This window comes from Cryptomeria japonica, chromosome 4 (assembly GCF_030272615.1).
Source record: "Cryptomeria japonica chromosome 4, Sugi_1.0, whole genome shotgun sequence".
NCBI classification, from domain to species: Eukaryota; Viridiplantae; Streptophyta; class Pinopsida; order Cupressales; family Cupressaceae; genus Cryptomeria; species Cryptomeria japonica.
The window spans coordinates 691,202,167-691,218,785 of NC_081408.1; positions in this window are offsets into that span (position 1 = coordinate 691,202,167).

Here is a 16,619-nt window from a genome sequence, read left to right on the forward strand (position 1 = left end):
GTAATTGGAAATAATTGTTTTCTTTTAAATAAAGGTCTTTATTTCTTTTCAGAGGATAGATAGAAAGGAGAAAAAGTAGAGCAGAGGATTTTAGAAATAAAGTTACAAGTGTTTTGAGTTTCTTTTGATGTTGAATCATGTAATGACTTCCAAAGAACAATGAATAAAAATATGTTATTTTGAGCACTTAGAGTTGTTTTTTAGAAGCCTGGAATCACTCATCCAAGGGGGGCCACTTGGTGAGTGTTACTATGCCTTTGTTAGAATTAGTTTTCTTCTTTAGCTACAGTAGACGTTCTTGCATTGACTGTTCCTGCAGCCAAACCAAAATAGAGTAATTTTTATTTAGCAACATTGAACTTAGCCAGTATTGCTTGAATGAATTTATGTTAATGCATAAGTTTTCTTGTAGCCTTTCAATAGTTTCAATTCTTGCTTATCTTTTCTGCATAGATGTTAGTTGATGCAATAATGCAGGGTAGTTATTGGAGGAACTTAGTGCATATATAGTGCAGACCCATTTCAAGTATTACATCCCTGGGTTGACAATCAAATGAACACTAGCTATGGAAATAGTGACTTTACGAAGTGAATGTCCAAACTTTGGGTTGAGACTTCAACTAGAGTTATTATTCTTATTGTTGGGTTGAAAAATAGGTACTTATAGAAATTGAGTACATAAGGATGGTACTTGCTCTTCCTAAGGTTTATGCGTTGAAGGTATTTTTCAAGGTTGAAATCTTGGCAAACATCATCAAGAACCTTTTTCAAATAAAAAATCCCACTGTGCTTCTACCATACTAGAGTTGTTATATAGTAACTGTAAAGTGGGGGAAATAGGATTTGTTGTATTGTTGGTCAATTTTTGTTGTTGTCATTGTTGCTTCTAGGATATGTTGTTGTCATTGATGTCAATATATTCCTGTGATTTATTTCGGCGAGTCTGGAAAGAGTTTCTGATTCGGTTTTTGAAGTTTGGTTTTGCTGATCACTGTTTTGTGGAATCTGGTATTTCCTCCGGTATATTCGGATGTGATCAGATCTTGTGTTGAGACTTTGGGATATTGTTTGGGATGATCTTGTGTAACTTTATTTTTGATGGTTTGTGATTTGGTGCTCAACAAGTTATCTTTCTTCGTGACAGTTGTCGATTGGTTTTGTTCTTGAGCTTTCTAGATGTTGATTGATGAAGATTTGAAAAGTGGTGTTGGTGCAACTGTTCCAGATGGTTCTAACGTGTTTTATGGTGTTTCCTAGTCATGTACTATTTGTTTTGGTGATCTGTATTGATTGTTGTGCAATTTTTTGGTGATTTCTATGAACCAGTGATGATTTTCATGTTATGCGGTATTTCCAATGGTGTAGTATGTTGCGGTTGATCTTGGCATAATTTCTGGTGGATTTGATCATTTGGGAATTTTATTTAGGTCCATTCTATGCAATTTAAATCATTATATTGGTCTGATGAGGGTTTAGCCGACCTTGTTATCAAGGTTGATGATTTGTATTTATAGGTGAGATGCTTATGTAATTTAGGTGTCGGTATGGTGTCTACATTATCAAAGAGAGGTGATTGTGCGATCAAGAGACTTATCATTCAGTATTGTGTTGAGGTGAGAATTTTGGTGCAGGGCAAACATATGTTCTTAACCAGAACTATAATCAGGCATTTGGAGATGTTATTCCTTTAGTTCATTTCTTTCGGATTGTAGTCTGAATCATATGGTAAGTCAATTAGACTTCCCTAAGGGTCATAGCCTTCTAGGCATATATCTTTTGAGCATTGAGCTCTAGGTAGTGTGACTGAATGCATGTGCATTCCCCATTGTAACATTTTCACATACTAATACGGAGTATCATCTTACTATGGGTTGGTTCCCACCGTGGTTTTTTCCCTTAATCGTGTTTTCCACATCAAAATCTTAGTGTTGTGTGTTGTGTTGTTAATTTGCTTATCTGATTTATTGCTATAGTTTATGTTTTGAAGTTTAGTTTTCATATATTTGGTGAAGACCGATTCACACGCCCCCCCCAGTCTTCCTTCTTGATTGTTGTTAATAGGATTCACAAGTTCATGCATGCAAACAAGGAATCTATTTCCTTACATTGGAAGGAAGAGGAATCCATTAGGTTCAAGAATGCTTAAGCACAAATTGGATGAAATGATCCTTCATTGTGGGGTACTTGAAGATGACTATGGAAGTGTAAATGAGAATTAAATGAACTAGGATCAAGTAGGCTAAAATGGACAGCTTTCAGCATGCACAAAAAGACAGTAAACTAGTAGACCAATTTCAGGAGAGGAGACATTAGAAAACACTATAACTAACCTATAGTCTAAATTTGAGGTAGGAATAGAGGGACTGGGTTGCCCAAATCAGCCTACTCCTAGGACTAGGTCATTGTGCTCAACTCACTCCTGGCACTTTTTGCTCCAACAAATTGCAGACTATAGATCTCCATTTGATTAGTCTGTACCTGTTTTCATAGGTGTGCCACATGTTCCTACACAATAGAATAGAGAGAAAATGTTGGGTAGAAATGAGTTTTAGGAATATCCCACCTCTTGGTAGGAATAATCCACCTTTGGACCCAACATTTGAGCTTCCCATATCAGATTGGCATGATAATGCTAATCTCAAGAACATTCCAGCTTCTTCCCTCCCTAAATTCTATAGACTAGTGACAGAGGATCCAAACACATTTCTATTTGAGTTTGATGTTCTCTATAGGAGTTTTGATTATACTATAGATGCCCATAGACTCAAAATATTTCCTGCCACTTTGAAAGAATCATCTTTAAGATGGTTTATGAGTTTGGGTACTAGCACAATCAATACATGGGACGAGATGAAATGATTATTTCTTGCAAAGTATAAAGAATATTGTAGAGGCACTGATTGTCATGGGGATGATATTTTTAGAATGAAACAGAAAGAAGATGAGAGTCTTGAAGATTACCTAGAAAGGTTTATGTTTAGTGTCAAAAAGTCCAAGCATAGCACTCTAAATAAAGATTCCCTCAAGCTGATATTTTAAGGGAAAATAGTGATGAATGCACTAATGCTTTGGATCTTATGGGAGGAGGTGAAATTACATAATCTACATGGAATGAAATAGGACAAATTTGTAAGAAGTATTCTAGATCAACTTCTAAAAAAAATAGGTGTTTCAAGCCAGGAGTTCCTTCATCAACATCTAGTACTGGAGTTTCTAGAATGGAACTTAGCCATTTGTTGAAGGACTTTAAGGAGGACATCATAAACAATATGGCTACTCAGTTGGACACACTCTCAGCTAAGAAGAAACATGAAGAAGCTGATGCATTTCTTGCAGAATTTTGTCCTCATTGTAGACAAAGAAAAAAGGACTGCAGATGTAAAATGGTTGCAAATCTTGAGGTTCCAGACTTCAAGCCAATACAAGGTGAGGATGAACAAGTTTTCTATGTTGCTCAAAGAAGGCTGAATTTCCAAAGACAAGGTATGCCTCTGGATCCACTTTCTTTTTCTGGTTATAGTGGAAATTCTTATGTACCAAATAATCAAAGGCAATCACCATATGCTCAAAATTTTGGTAGTTATCCAAACTTGTATGGTCCTCAAGGCCAAGGGCAACATTTTGCTAGTCAAATTCCATAGTGGCAACAACCACAGGGAAATTGGTATCCACCTTAGGAACAAGGGAACCTGTTTCAAGGGAATTGGCAAGCTACTCCTCAATGGAGAGGGAGTTAACCATGGACTACCCAATCTTCTAGATATCAACAACCACAACCGCCTGCAATAATTCCTCCCCTTGTAGCCATTGTTGTTCCACCTAAACCAACGCAGTTGCTCACTCAGCCACTGTCAAATCCTAATATTAAATCTTAGCAACAATAACAAGTTTATTCAGTTGATCCTAATCAATACCCAACCTATTCTCTATCTATAAGAGATATTCACCTCAGATGCAGGATGACTCTGCCTAATCCATCTCCTCTAGTTATAACTGAGGTGCAAGAAGAACAAGAAATCTCTAGTCCAACAACCACAATACCTCAGAAACAAAGATTACCCCCATTTCCCCAAAGATTGCAAGAAAATAAAGTTCTTACAAAATAGGAGAAATATTTTGATATCATAGATCAACTGAAACATGTATGTATTAAAATCCTATTGTTGAAACCAATAAAAGATGTTCCTATATATAGTAAGGCACTTAGGGAGGCATGTCTAAAAAAACCTGGTAGGAAGAAGAATAATCTACAAATAGTGCATATGATGGGTCAACTGGCAGATATTATGCTAGGAAAGGTTTCAATTCCTAAATATTTTGATCTTGGTAGTCCTGTTGTGAATATAGTCATTAATGGTACTCAGCTAATGAATGTTTTGGTTGATTTTGGGGCAGCCATTAATGTGATGACAAGAGAATTATTGCAGCGTCTTGAAATAAATAGTCTCAGACCTACACCTACAGTCCTACAGCTTGCTAGCTTGCTGACAGCTCTACAGTTTGACCTGATGGTATGATTGAATATGTGGTTGTTACTTTGGATTCCTGGGAATACCCTGCAGACTTTATGATTTTGTCTCCAAAGGCGACATTGGGAGGATATCCAGTGATTTTGGGAAGACCTTGGCTTGCCATGACTGATGCATATATTGGATGTAGATCAGGGGATATGCCTATTTTAGATGGGAACTCTACAAAAACATTAGCTTTGTATTCTCCTGCTCAGCCACAGTTTGACCAACAACAAGTCATTTGGCCTACTTTGGGAGAAGAATATGAGGAGTTGACTCTATTAATCACCTTATGATGATTAATAGAGGACCATTCATGCAATTCCTTGATTAAGACTCAATTCTTTATAAAATTTTGACAAATGAGTTCAGACAAGAACAACAATTACAGGAGTTGGTACCAAATATTGTAGATTTAGACTTTCCTGCAGCCACTGATATATTGCATACTTTGTTGCCACAGGAAGTCTGTACTTCTCATTTTTTGGATATATCCCAGATTGATCTTACTATCAAAATAGAAGTTGATTTAAATAAATATTTGAATATCAATAGTGATCTTGCAGATACTCAAAAAGTAGCACTCATAGACTTGCTTAAATGTCATAAACATGCATTTGCATGGGATTACAAGGACATGCATGGAATTGATCCAACAGTTTGTACCCACCGTATCTACATAAAAGAAGATTGTTAACCACTTACACTACCACAAAGAAGAATCAATCCTGCATTAAAAGAAATAGTTAAAGAGGATTTGCAAAAGTTGTTAAAGGCTGGGTTTATCTATCCTATCTTTGATAGTCAATGGGTATCACCTTTGGTAATAGTTCCTAAGAAAGGAGGAAAATGGAGGGTATGTGTTGATTATAGAGCTTTGAACTTAGCAACAAGAAAAGATAATTTTCCATTGCCATTTGTGGATTAGGTATTAGACTCTCTGGCTGGGAAGAGATACTTTTCATTTCTTGATGGATTCAGTGGCTACAACCAAATTCAGATAGCCCCAAAGGACCAAGAGAAGTCTACATTTACTTGTCCTTGGGGAACATATGCATATTTTTTTCTTCCTTTTGGATTGTGTAATGCTCCAACCACTTTTCAAAGAGCAGTGATAAGCATATTGTTAGATATTTCCCGAGACATCATGGAAATTTATATGGATGACTTTACAACTTATGGTTCTGAATTTGAAGAAGCATTAGGGAACTTGAAGAAAGTTTTGCAATGGTGTGAAGACTATAGTTTGTCATTAAATAGTGAGAAGTGATTCATAATGATGTAGGAAGGAATAATCCTTGGTCATCATATCTCTATAAAAGGAATACAGGTTGACTCAGCAAAAAATGAAGTTATTCAAAATATCAATGCACCGGTAAAGAAAAAAGATGTTAGAAGTTTCCTTGGTCATGCTGAATATTATAGAAGGTTTATCAAAGATTTCAACAAAATTTCAAGTCCCTTATATTCTCTACTTACCAAGGATTTGAAATTTAAATGGAATTCTTCATGCAATGAAGTTTTCTTGAAGCTTAAGCACGCTTTGACCCAAGCACTAGTTCTTAAAGGTCTGAGTTGGTCTTTACCATTTCAAATTCATAAAGATGCATCTAATTATGCAATAGGAGCAGTCTTAGGGCAAAAGATTGATAACTTGGAAAGTGTAATATATTATATTAGCAAGAACTTGCAGGGGCCTGAGTTAAATTACACAGTCACTGAAAAAAGAAATGTTAGCAGTTATATATGCACTCAACAAATTCAGACACTATATAACAGGGTATCCCATTTTTGTGCATACTGATCATAGTGGAATCAAATATCTCATGAATAAGCCTTCAATTACCGGTAGATTAGCTCCCTGGTTATTATTGATGCCGGAATTTGATATCACAGTTATTGATAAACTAGGAAAGTCCAATGTGGTTGCAGATTATCTTTCAAGACTTTAGTTACAGGAAGATCCTACAGCCATAGATGATGCTTTTCTGGATGAACATCTATTCCTTATACAAGCCCACACTCCCTGGTATGCTGATATTGCCAATTATTTAGTTGTTGCTAAAATGCTACTTCATTTCTCTCCTAAAGGTTATTAGTTGAGAAAAGATTTAACTTCTCATGGATTGCTAATTTTTTGCTTTATACTAGACCTGACCAAGTCATGAGAAGATGTGTAAGAGAGGATGAAACATATGATATCCCACATGCATGTCATGATGAGCCGTGTGGAGGACATTTTGTTACTAAAAGAATAACACTCAAAATACTAAATACAGGATATTATTGGTCCACATTATATAAGGATGCAACACAGTATACAATAAAATGTGACAGATGCCAGCACATGGAGAGACCTACTAAATCTAATGAGATGCCATTGTATCCACAAATACTGGTTGCACTGTTTAGTAAATGGGGACTAGATTTTGTTGGCCCAATTGATCCCCCTTCTAATGGAAAATATTACATTTTAGTATGTACTGATTATGTAACCAAATGGGTGGAATCTTGCACCATGACATATGCAAGAGATAATAAGGTGGTTGAGTTCCTTTATGAGGAGATATTTACAAGATATGAAGTACCAAGGAAAATTGTATCAGACCAACATCCACAATTTACTTCAACATTGATTGCAACCTTGGTCAATGAATACAATATAAGGCACAAAAAATCTACCCCATATCATCCACAAGCTAATGGATAAGTAGAAGTTATAAATAAGGAGGTTGAGGCTATTCTTACCAAGACAATAGTTGTTCATAAAAATGACTGGTCTCATAGACTTTCAGAAGCAATTTGGGCATACATAACAACTTGGAAGACACCAATTGGTTTTACACCTTTTGAGATGGTGTATCCAAAAGCAACAATGATGCCTATTGAGTCTGAGCATAAAACTCTAAGGACAAATTTGCAATTAAATATGATACTATCTGAAGCACAAAAAGAATGTATTCAACAATTGAATGCTTTGGATGAATGGAGAAAAATGGCTATCTAGCTGACAAAACTGATACAAAATCAGAGACAAAGTGGCATGATAAATACATCAAAGAGAAAAAGTTCAAAGCAGGTGACGGGGCACTATTGTATGACTCAAGATATAAAGATACTATGGGAAAGCTGCAAACTAGATGGTTAGGTCCATATGAAATAGAGGAATTTTTCAACAATGGAGTTGTTCATTTGACCATAATTGACCCAGTTTGGTTCAAGCTTTTGGTAAATGGTCACAGATTGCGTCTTTATCATAAGCCTACCAGCAAAGAGGAGTTCCTGCAGCAATTTGATAAAAATGATCAAACACAAGTTCCTGCAGCAACTAATCAAGTTCCCGCAGTAACTAATCAAGTTCCTTCTACAATTGAGCAAAGTATTGGAGGTAAGGTTCCTACAGCCACTGGAGTGAACATGCTTGCCACTTCATAATTCTCCACGCGTCATTTCACAACAATATTTCCATGTCTTATGAAAATATTATTCTCCATAAATAAATTTTTCCATCCACGTCATCTCATCTCATTTCTCTATTTGTCATTTCATTTCATTTCACCATTCTTTTCGCATGACTGTAGGTATGTACATATTTTATTTTATTTTAATTGGGCATTTATGATTTCATTATGATTATTGCCTTTCCTAAATCTGCGTACACTTCCCTAAATCCTTTCAACATGTGTGGACATTTGCCAAAGTAAGTTGGGGGGGTGTTTTATGGTCCAGTTTCCAAAATTAGTAATTACTCGTCCTTTTCGGTACCTTGATTTGATTGCTTTCCATCATTCCTTTAATGAGATTTTTTTTTTGGCATAAGAAAGTAATGAATTATGCCGCCAAATTTGGAAATGAGTAAGGAAGTTTCAATTTTCAATCTGAAGAGTATTTTGGTTCTTCATTTCTCAGCTGCAGAGTTTGCTACATTAACAAATTAAGAAATGGGTGGAGATCCAATTTGCCATGAACCAGTAATCCATGATGCATTGCTACAGGATTCTCTTTGTGAGCATTATTTCCAGCAACATGGTTGGATTGTCTACTTTATGAAAATAAGGGATTATAATGAAGAAATTGCCTCTAAGATTATGCATTTATTTAACGAAGGTGAGGCTACTGTTAAAGGATTAAGGGTTAGTGCTACAAAACAACAGATAGTTGAGGTTACAGGGTTGCTGTAGGAAGGAGAATTGTTTCCAGAATCAAAAGACGCTAGAAGCGCCAAAGCAAAATTTACACTCCCCATAGCTAGACCTCTAATAGTGGACAAGAAAGGAACCAGGAAGGTTTCCCTTCCAGCAGAGTGGCCCCAGGTGGCTTTATATGTAATGAAGTACATTACTTGCGAAGGGAGGTATTCAAATTTACATTCACCCCATTTTAAATTGCTTAGTCATTTACGGCATGGCCGAAGACTAAATGTTCCTAATTTTTTATATCACCTCATTTCCACAAGTGCCAAAGAAACATAGAAGAATGGAAATCGTTCTATCAGTCATCATGGTTTGATAAAATTGTTGGTAGAACGTTCTCTTAGGGATGTTTCACCGATGGAATGGGGGGTATTTGAAGACATATTGCAGTTTAGGGTTGAAGATGCTCCTATTGCAGATGAGTTAGCAGTTGAAAACGAGGAAATGGGAGAACCTTCTTCTCCCATAATTTCTGCAGAGAATGAATTGCTCATCGCTGAAGGAGCTGTGACTATTACGGAGGAAGAGATGGTTGAGACAAACATGGAGCAACCCTCCACTTCTTTTCAAAGAGAATCAACATCTTTTAAAAGAAAAGGGAAGGAATTAGAAGGAATTAATGCAAAAGATGAACCTATGGTTCAGCCATAGGAAACTCAAGTTTCCCCTACAGCCAAGAGGCATAGACCAAAGAGAAATACTCCTGTAGCAAAGCTACAGGTAGAAACCGTTCCTGTAGCCACTCCAAAGGTTTATGCAAGAAGAACTAGGAGTACTATCCAAAAAGTTTGTCTAGTAAGTGATGCAACAGAGGTTATTTCAGTAGAAACATCAGAAGAAGAGAGCCCAACATAGGTTGAAATTCAGAAGGAGGGTGATGTAGATAGACTTTCAAGCTTGGCATATGTGGCAGGACAACTTGAGGAACCTGTTGAAGAAATTCCACGTCCAAAGGTAATAGCTATTAGACCTCCATCATCTCTCAATAGTTTATCTATTGCATTAACATTTTATAGGCAGTGGGAGATAGAAAGGGCTAGATTACAGTGGATTATTGACAAACAACAGAAGGAAATTGAAAAAATGGATAATAAAATTGAAGAATTAGAAGCTAAAGTTGATACAATCACTAGTATGGTCCCAGAGTTAATGCAATGTAGGGCATTGCCAAGAGTTTATGCTCTAGATTTGAAAGAGTGGTATTTAAATTTTAAATTAAACCGCATTGTCAGGGACCTTAGCCCTTCTTTAGAAACCCTTGAGTAATTTTATGATACCTATCAGACTTCCCCAACAGCTACGAAAAATATATTGTGTGAGCTTTACTTGCATAACTATGTTGTAACTTATGATAGTGAGTGGAATCCCTTGCTATACATTGGGGATATCCACATAAAAGCCTTAATGTCATGGATTCAGGATGAGATCAACATGGGAGCACAAGCCAGAACACATAGGGATGTTGAATTTTATTATCTATTACCACTGAGGAAGGAAGCAAAAGAGCCAAGATTTCTCTATTATGAATGACAGAAGCTATTGATAAGGTAAGATGTGAGGAATCAAGTGTTTCCAATGAGGGAAGAAATATTCCAAGCATATGAGAATTTAGTTCAAAATGAAAGTGCAGCTGCAATTGAAGGCCTAACTCAGCGTTGGAATAATTTGCCAAAAGAATTGAAACAAGGGGAACCTCATTCACTGCCAAATTTTCATGTAGCTATGCAAAGAGCCCCTAAATATATTCAACTGGGTAGGATGAAAACCAATAACTAGTTACCTTTGATCTTTCAGCCCCATATACTTATGTGGCCATTCTTAGGATGTAAGGTTACAGATCACTCCTATGATGTAGCTACAGAGGAGGCTAGATGGTCTAGATTAGAAAAGATGAAGGGTTTTTAAAGGAATTCTCCTTCAAGAGGAACAGGTCAAGGAACCATTGGTGACTTAAGAGTTAGTGCCAGAATCAAGAATTTTCCTCTTGCTAGAGGATCAACAATACCTTAAAGTTGGGGGGCATGATGAGTTGAGACAATAGCATATTTTTATTCTCAGAACTCTTAAGTTTTCTTATATTTTAATTTACATAATAGTAATTATGTATCAAAAATTTACTATATGTATTTCAAATGTTAGTCTGAACCTATTAAACCATGGTTTGTCTTTGCCAGTTTATTCCTGCAGCCATGTTATTCATTCCTATTGCCATGCGGATTGTTTAGGAAATATTATGTGTGAAATTAATAGATGTTTTGATTAATTAAAATAGATGTGTATGTTCTTGTATGTTCTTTCTTTTTGAGATTGTAGAAATAAATTGATGTTGTTGGGAAGGCTCTCCCATCGTGCCAGTTGCAGTAGGAGATATTCAAGGAGGAGGCTGAAATATCGAATCAGTAGAAATGTTGATGAGCATAAGGAATGACAAAGGAAAAGTAATTGCGCAATGTTTACTGATGTCTTACTCAAGTAGACATTAGTGTTGAAAATACCGACATGATGTGTTATGACTATGGTTCAGTTTAGATCCACATTATCAGAGACTTAACTCCGGCCATTTTCTTTCTTGATTAGTTATCCGTCTTTTATTTTTGACATGATCTGTGTAATTGGAAATAATTGTTTTCTTTTAAATAAAGGTCTTTATCTCTTTTCAGAGGTTAGATAGAAAGGAGAAAAAGTAGAGTAGAGGATGTTAGAAATAAAGTTACAAGTGTTTTGAGTTTCTTTTAATGTTGAATCATGTAATGACTTCCAAAGAACAATGAATAAAAATATGTTATTCTGAGCACTTAGAGTTGTTTTTGGGAAGCCTAGAATCACTCATCCAAGGGGCCCCACTTGGTGAGTGTTCCTGTGCCTTTGTTAGAATTAGTTTTCTTCTTTAGTTGTAGTAGACGTTCTTGCATTGACTATTCCTACAGCCAAACCAAAACAAAGTAATTTCTTTTTAGCAACATTGAACTTAGCCAGTATTGCTTGAATGAATTTATGTTAATGCAGAATTTTTTCCTCTAGCCTTTCAATAATTTCAATTCTTGCTTATCTTTTCTACATAGATGTTAGTTGCTGCAGTAATGTAGGGTAGCTATTGCAGGAACTTAGTGCATATATAGTGCAGACCCATTTTAAGTATTATGTCCCTGGGTTGACAATCAAATGAACACTAGCTATGGAAATAGTGACTTTACCAAGTGAATGTCCAAACTTCGGGTTGAGACTTAAACTAGAGTTATTATTCTTATTATTGGGTTGAAGAATAGGTACTTATAGAAATTGACTACATAAGGATGGTACTTGCTCTTCCTAAGGTTTATGCGTTGAAGGTGTTTTTCAAGGTTGAAATCTTGGCAAACATCATCAAGAACCTTTTTCAAATAAAAAATCCCACCGTGCTTCTACCATACTAGAGTTGTTATATAGTAACTGTAAAGTGGGGGAAATAGGATTTGTTGTATTGTTGGTGGATTTATTTGTTGTCATTGCTGCTTCTAGGATATGATATTGTCATTGATGTCAATATATTCCTATGATTTATTTCGTTGAGTTTGGAAAGAGTTTCTGATTCAGTTTTTGAAGTTTGGTTTTGTTGATCATTATTTTGTGGAATCTAGTATTTCCTCTAGTATATTCGGATGTGATCAGATCTTGTATTGAGACTTTGGGATATTGTTTGGGATGATCTTGTGTAACTTTTTTTTTTTGATGGTCCATGATTTGGTGCTCAACAAGTTATCTTTCTTCATGACAATTGTTGATTGGTTGTGTTCTTGAGCTTTCTAGATGTCGATCGATGAAGATTTGAAAAGTGGTGTTGGTGCAACTGTTCCAGATGGTTCTAACGTGTTTTCTAGTGTTTCCTAGTAATTTCCTATTTATTTTGGTGATTTCTATGAACCAGTGATGATTTTCATGTTATGCGGTATTTCCAGTGGTGTAGCATGTTGTGGTTGATCTTGGCGTAATTTCTAGTGGATTTGATCATTTGGGAATTTTATTTAGGTCCATTCTATGTAATTTAAATCATTATATTGGTTTGATGAGGGTTTACCGACCTTGTTATCAAGGTTGATGATTTGTATTTATAGGTGAGATCCTTATATTTAGGTGTCGGTATGGTGTTTGCATTATCAGAGAGAGGTTATTGTGTGATCAAGAGACTTATCATTCATTGTTATGTTGAGGTGAGAATGTTGTTGCAGGGCAAACATCTATTCTTAAGTGAAACTGTAATCAGGCATTTGGAGATGTTATTCCTTCAATTCATTTCTTTCGAATTGTAGTCTGAATCATATGGTAAGTCAAGTAGACTTCCCTAAGGGTTGTAGCCTTCTAGGCATATATCTTTCGAGTAGTGAGCTCTAGGTAGTGTGATTGAATGCATGTGCATTCCCTATTGTAACATTTTCACATACTACTACAGAGTATCATCTTGCTGTGGGTTGGTTCCCACCGTGGTTTTTTCCCTTAATCGAGTTTTCCACATCAAAATCTTAGTGTTGTGTGTTGTCTTGTTAATTTGCTTATCTGATTCATTGGTACAGTTTATGTTTTGAAGTTTAGTTTGCATAGATTTGGTGAAGACTGATTCACCCCCCTCCCCTCAGTCTTCCTTCTTGATTGTTGTTAACAGGATTCACAAGTTCATGCCTGCAAACAAGGAATCTATTTCCTTACATTGGAAGGAAGAGGAATCCATTAGGTTCAAGAATTCTTAAGCATAAATTGGATGCAATGATCCTTCATTGTGGGGTACTTGAAGATGAATATGGAAGTGTAAATGAGAATCAAATGAACTAGGATCAAGTAGGCTAAAATGGACAGCTTTCAGTATGCACAGAAAGACAGTAAACTAGTAGACCAATTTCAGGAGAGGAGACATTAGAAAAGACTATAACTAACCTATAGTCTAAATTTGAGGTAGAAATAGAGGGACTGGGTTTCCCAAATCAGTCTACTCCTAGGACTAGGTCACTATGCTCTGCTCGCCCCTGGCACTTTTTTCTCCAACAAATTGTAGACTATAGATCTCCATCTGATTAGTCTGTACCTGTTTTCATGGGTGTGCCAGATGTTCCTACACAATAGAATAGAGAGAAAATTTTGGGTATAAATTGGTTTGCATAGGTCAAACCATAGCTTTGGAATCAACCTTGAAATTCAACTGAATTAAACTTGAATTGAAAGTGTTTTGTTAGGAAGTAAAGGCTAGAATTGAAAAATGGAATGTTTATACATTCATAAACCCTGTTTTATGTTGAAATGCTCATGAATATATGATGTTGTCTTGAATTTAGTGGAACTTATGAAGAGAAGATCACGGAGGCAATCAAAAATGCATAGATATGTCAGTTACCCATATTCTTCAATGCCTTGATGCTTGATCACTTGCTCTTGAATTGAATAGCCTTTTGTTCTTGAGTTTTCTTGATTAGAGTTTGTTGATTGATTGATTGATTAATGATCAATTAATTGATAGATTTATTACCTAAAATGAGGAGGATACCTTGCTTATATATCTCCCTCAAACATTTCAGGGTGCAAAATTTGAAGCAGGCCAGCACGAAAAAATATTTACCGCCTAACCTAGCTAAGTGTGCTCTGGTTTAAATTTTGGCAAAAAATTGGGGAGCAAGTTGTCATAGGTGACCTTCCCCTCCCCCAATTTGGCCTCAAACAAGTATTGGGACTTGAGGTCCAAATGGGGAGATGCCAGGAAGAGATGCTAAATTACGGTTGGATCAAGCATGTTAGGCACAAAAGGTTAGGAATTTTAAAATAGAGCATAGGTGAGAAAGAAATTGCATAGGGATACAATTTACTATGCTACATTTAACCCCTACTTTAGCGGGAGTAATAACCTGCATTCATACTCATGGTAAAGTAGATCAAATCATAAGAAATGTTCATCAAGGTAAAAAAGACAAGGATCACCAAGTCCCCAAGTGACTTAGGACCTCATCAATCTAAAACCAAGATAAAAGGAGCAGCACATGAAGAGAAAGAGAGAGTGTGACCATACTAGCCTAGTAAGGTTAAACTTTCTATGATTCTTGTAGAGAAAGAAATTGGTGCAAAGGAGAATTGAAATATGATAAAATTATAAGGCACTGAGAGGGGGGGTGAATCAGTAAAAGCAAAAACAATATGAATCTGATCCCCAACTTAAATAACTTAAAACTTAACAAGCATAAGAGGAATATCACCACATAAGCTAATGCCCAATAAAAAAAATTCCACATAACACAAGAGATTTATACGTGGAAACCCAAAAGGGAAAAACCATGGTGGGAGTTAATACCCACAAGATTCACTATTTGCAAAATAGAAATCTTGATCAGTCAAGGTCTTACAAATATACCCTGTTAGGAGCAAACCCAAGTAGGAGTCACCCAGTTAAGGGATTTAATATGATGAGCCCTATTAGGAGATTTGACCTATTAGGATCAACCTCGCAAGAGGGTTTAAGACTCTGATATAGAGCTACCCTATTAGGGGATTTACAAATTAAGGCATGTAAGGACCTACCCGGTTAGGGGATTTTACTGCTCCAAACTATTAGGAAAACAATAGTCAAATGATCTTCATGTAACACCTCTGTGTCTAATAAGATCCACTTCATATGCTCAAAACTTCAATAACACATCAATACAGAGCTTCACTAATTACCACACAATCAAATTCACATCCTTCGCTAATGATCTCACACTCTTCATACGCACACCGACTTGATACCTCATCACACTTTTTATAAACATATCTTAGTCGGCTACAACCTTGGAACAATTTCCTAGGTTTAATGAATCTAGACATTCTTATATTACACACCTTACTTATGTCAGCCACCGTCATAACAAATTAAAAAAAAAGATAAAACCTATGTCGGTTTACCAATCATAGTGACTTTATCATTACCGGTTAAGTGTTCTTCCAGATAGCCTGCTTTGTACATCAAATCATGATCATCCTGTTGAATCTACTAATGTGGTCATGAATATAACACCAAATACCTATCTCCATCACTCTTGTAAAACTGCATCATCCAACTCTTCATCAGTCGCTTGTACCGGTTGCATGAATGCAACTTTATTCTTGTTTATCGGTTGAGGACCTATATGTCGGTTCATTGGTAAACTGTCTTTTCTACCGATAAGCTTTAGTAGTTGACTTGCAAGACATATGTGACTATAAAAGCATAGTTGTCATCAATGACAACATAAAATAAGTCATCAATCAACTCTTTACATCAAGACATCATCATCAAGCCAACAATCTCCCATTTTGGCATTGATGGCAACACTTAGGAAAATTTTTGTCAACCAAGTGTGCATTACAAAAATTGACTCTACACATACTCCCCCTTAGTAATTACATGCTCTTACAAAAATTTAAACCATTACAACTACTCCCTCTTTGACAACAATGACAAAGGAAAATAAATACATAAAAAGATAAATACATTTACATTAAAATTGCATAGCATATACAGATATAGGAGTTCAAAATGTTTTTACAATGCAATTCTAGAAACAACATCTCTAAAATGAGACTTTAATTGTTTCAAATCATTATGCTATGTCTCCAAAATAGTTCCGGTTATCTCCACATGTGTCTTTATCTATCCAGCAAGTTCCTCCATGGAATCTATGGTACTCATCTCCGGTGTTCCAAGGATAGCTTCAGATTCTTTATAAGCTCTTTGCAAGATTTCCACCTTCAGCATCTGTTGTGTCTGTAATTCCTACAGTGATCTCATCTTCTTAACCTGTTCATTTTCATAAGCTTTCAGCTTATGCTAAAGTTCAACAACCGATCTTCCAAAATTGATAGCATAGCCATTAAGGGGCTTGAATGACTCACTAAGAACTTCAAGTTCTTGCTTAGCTTCCTCCTCCTTCTTCAAATCAGCACA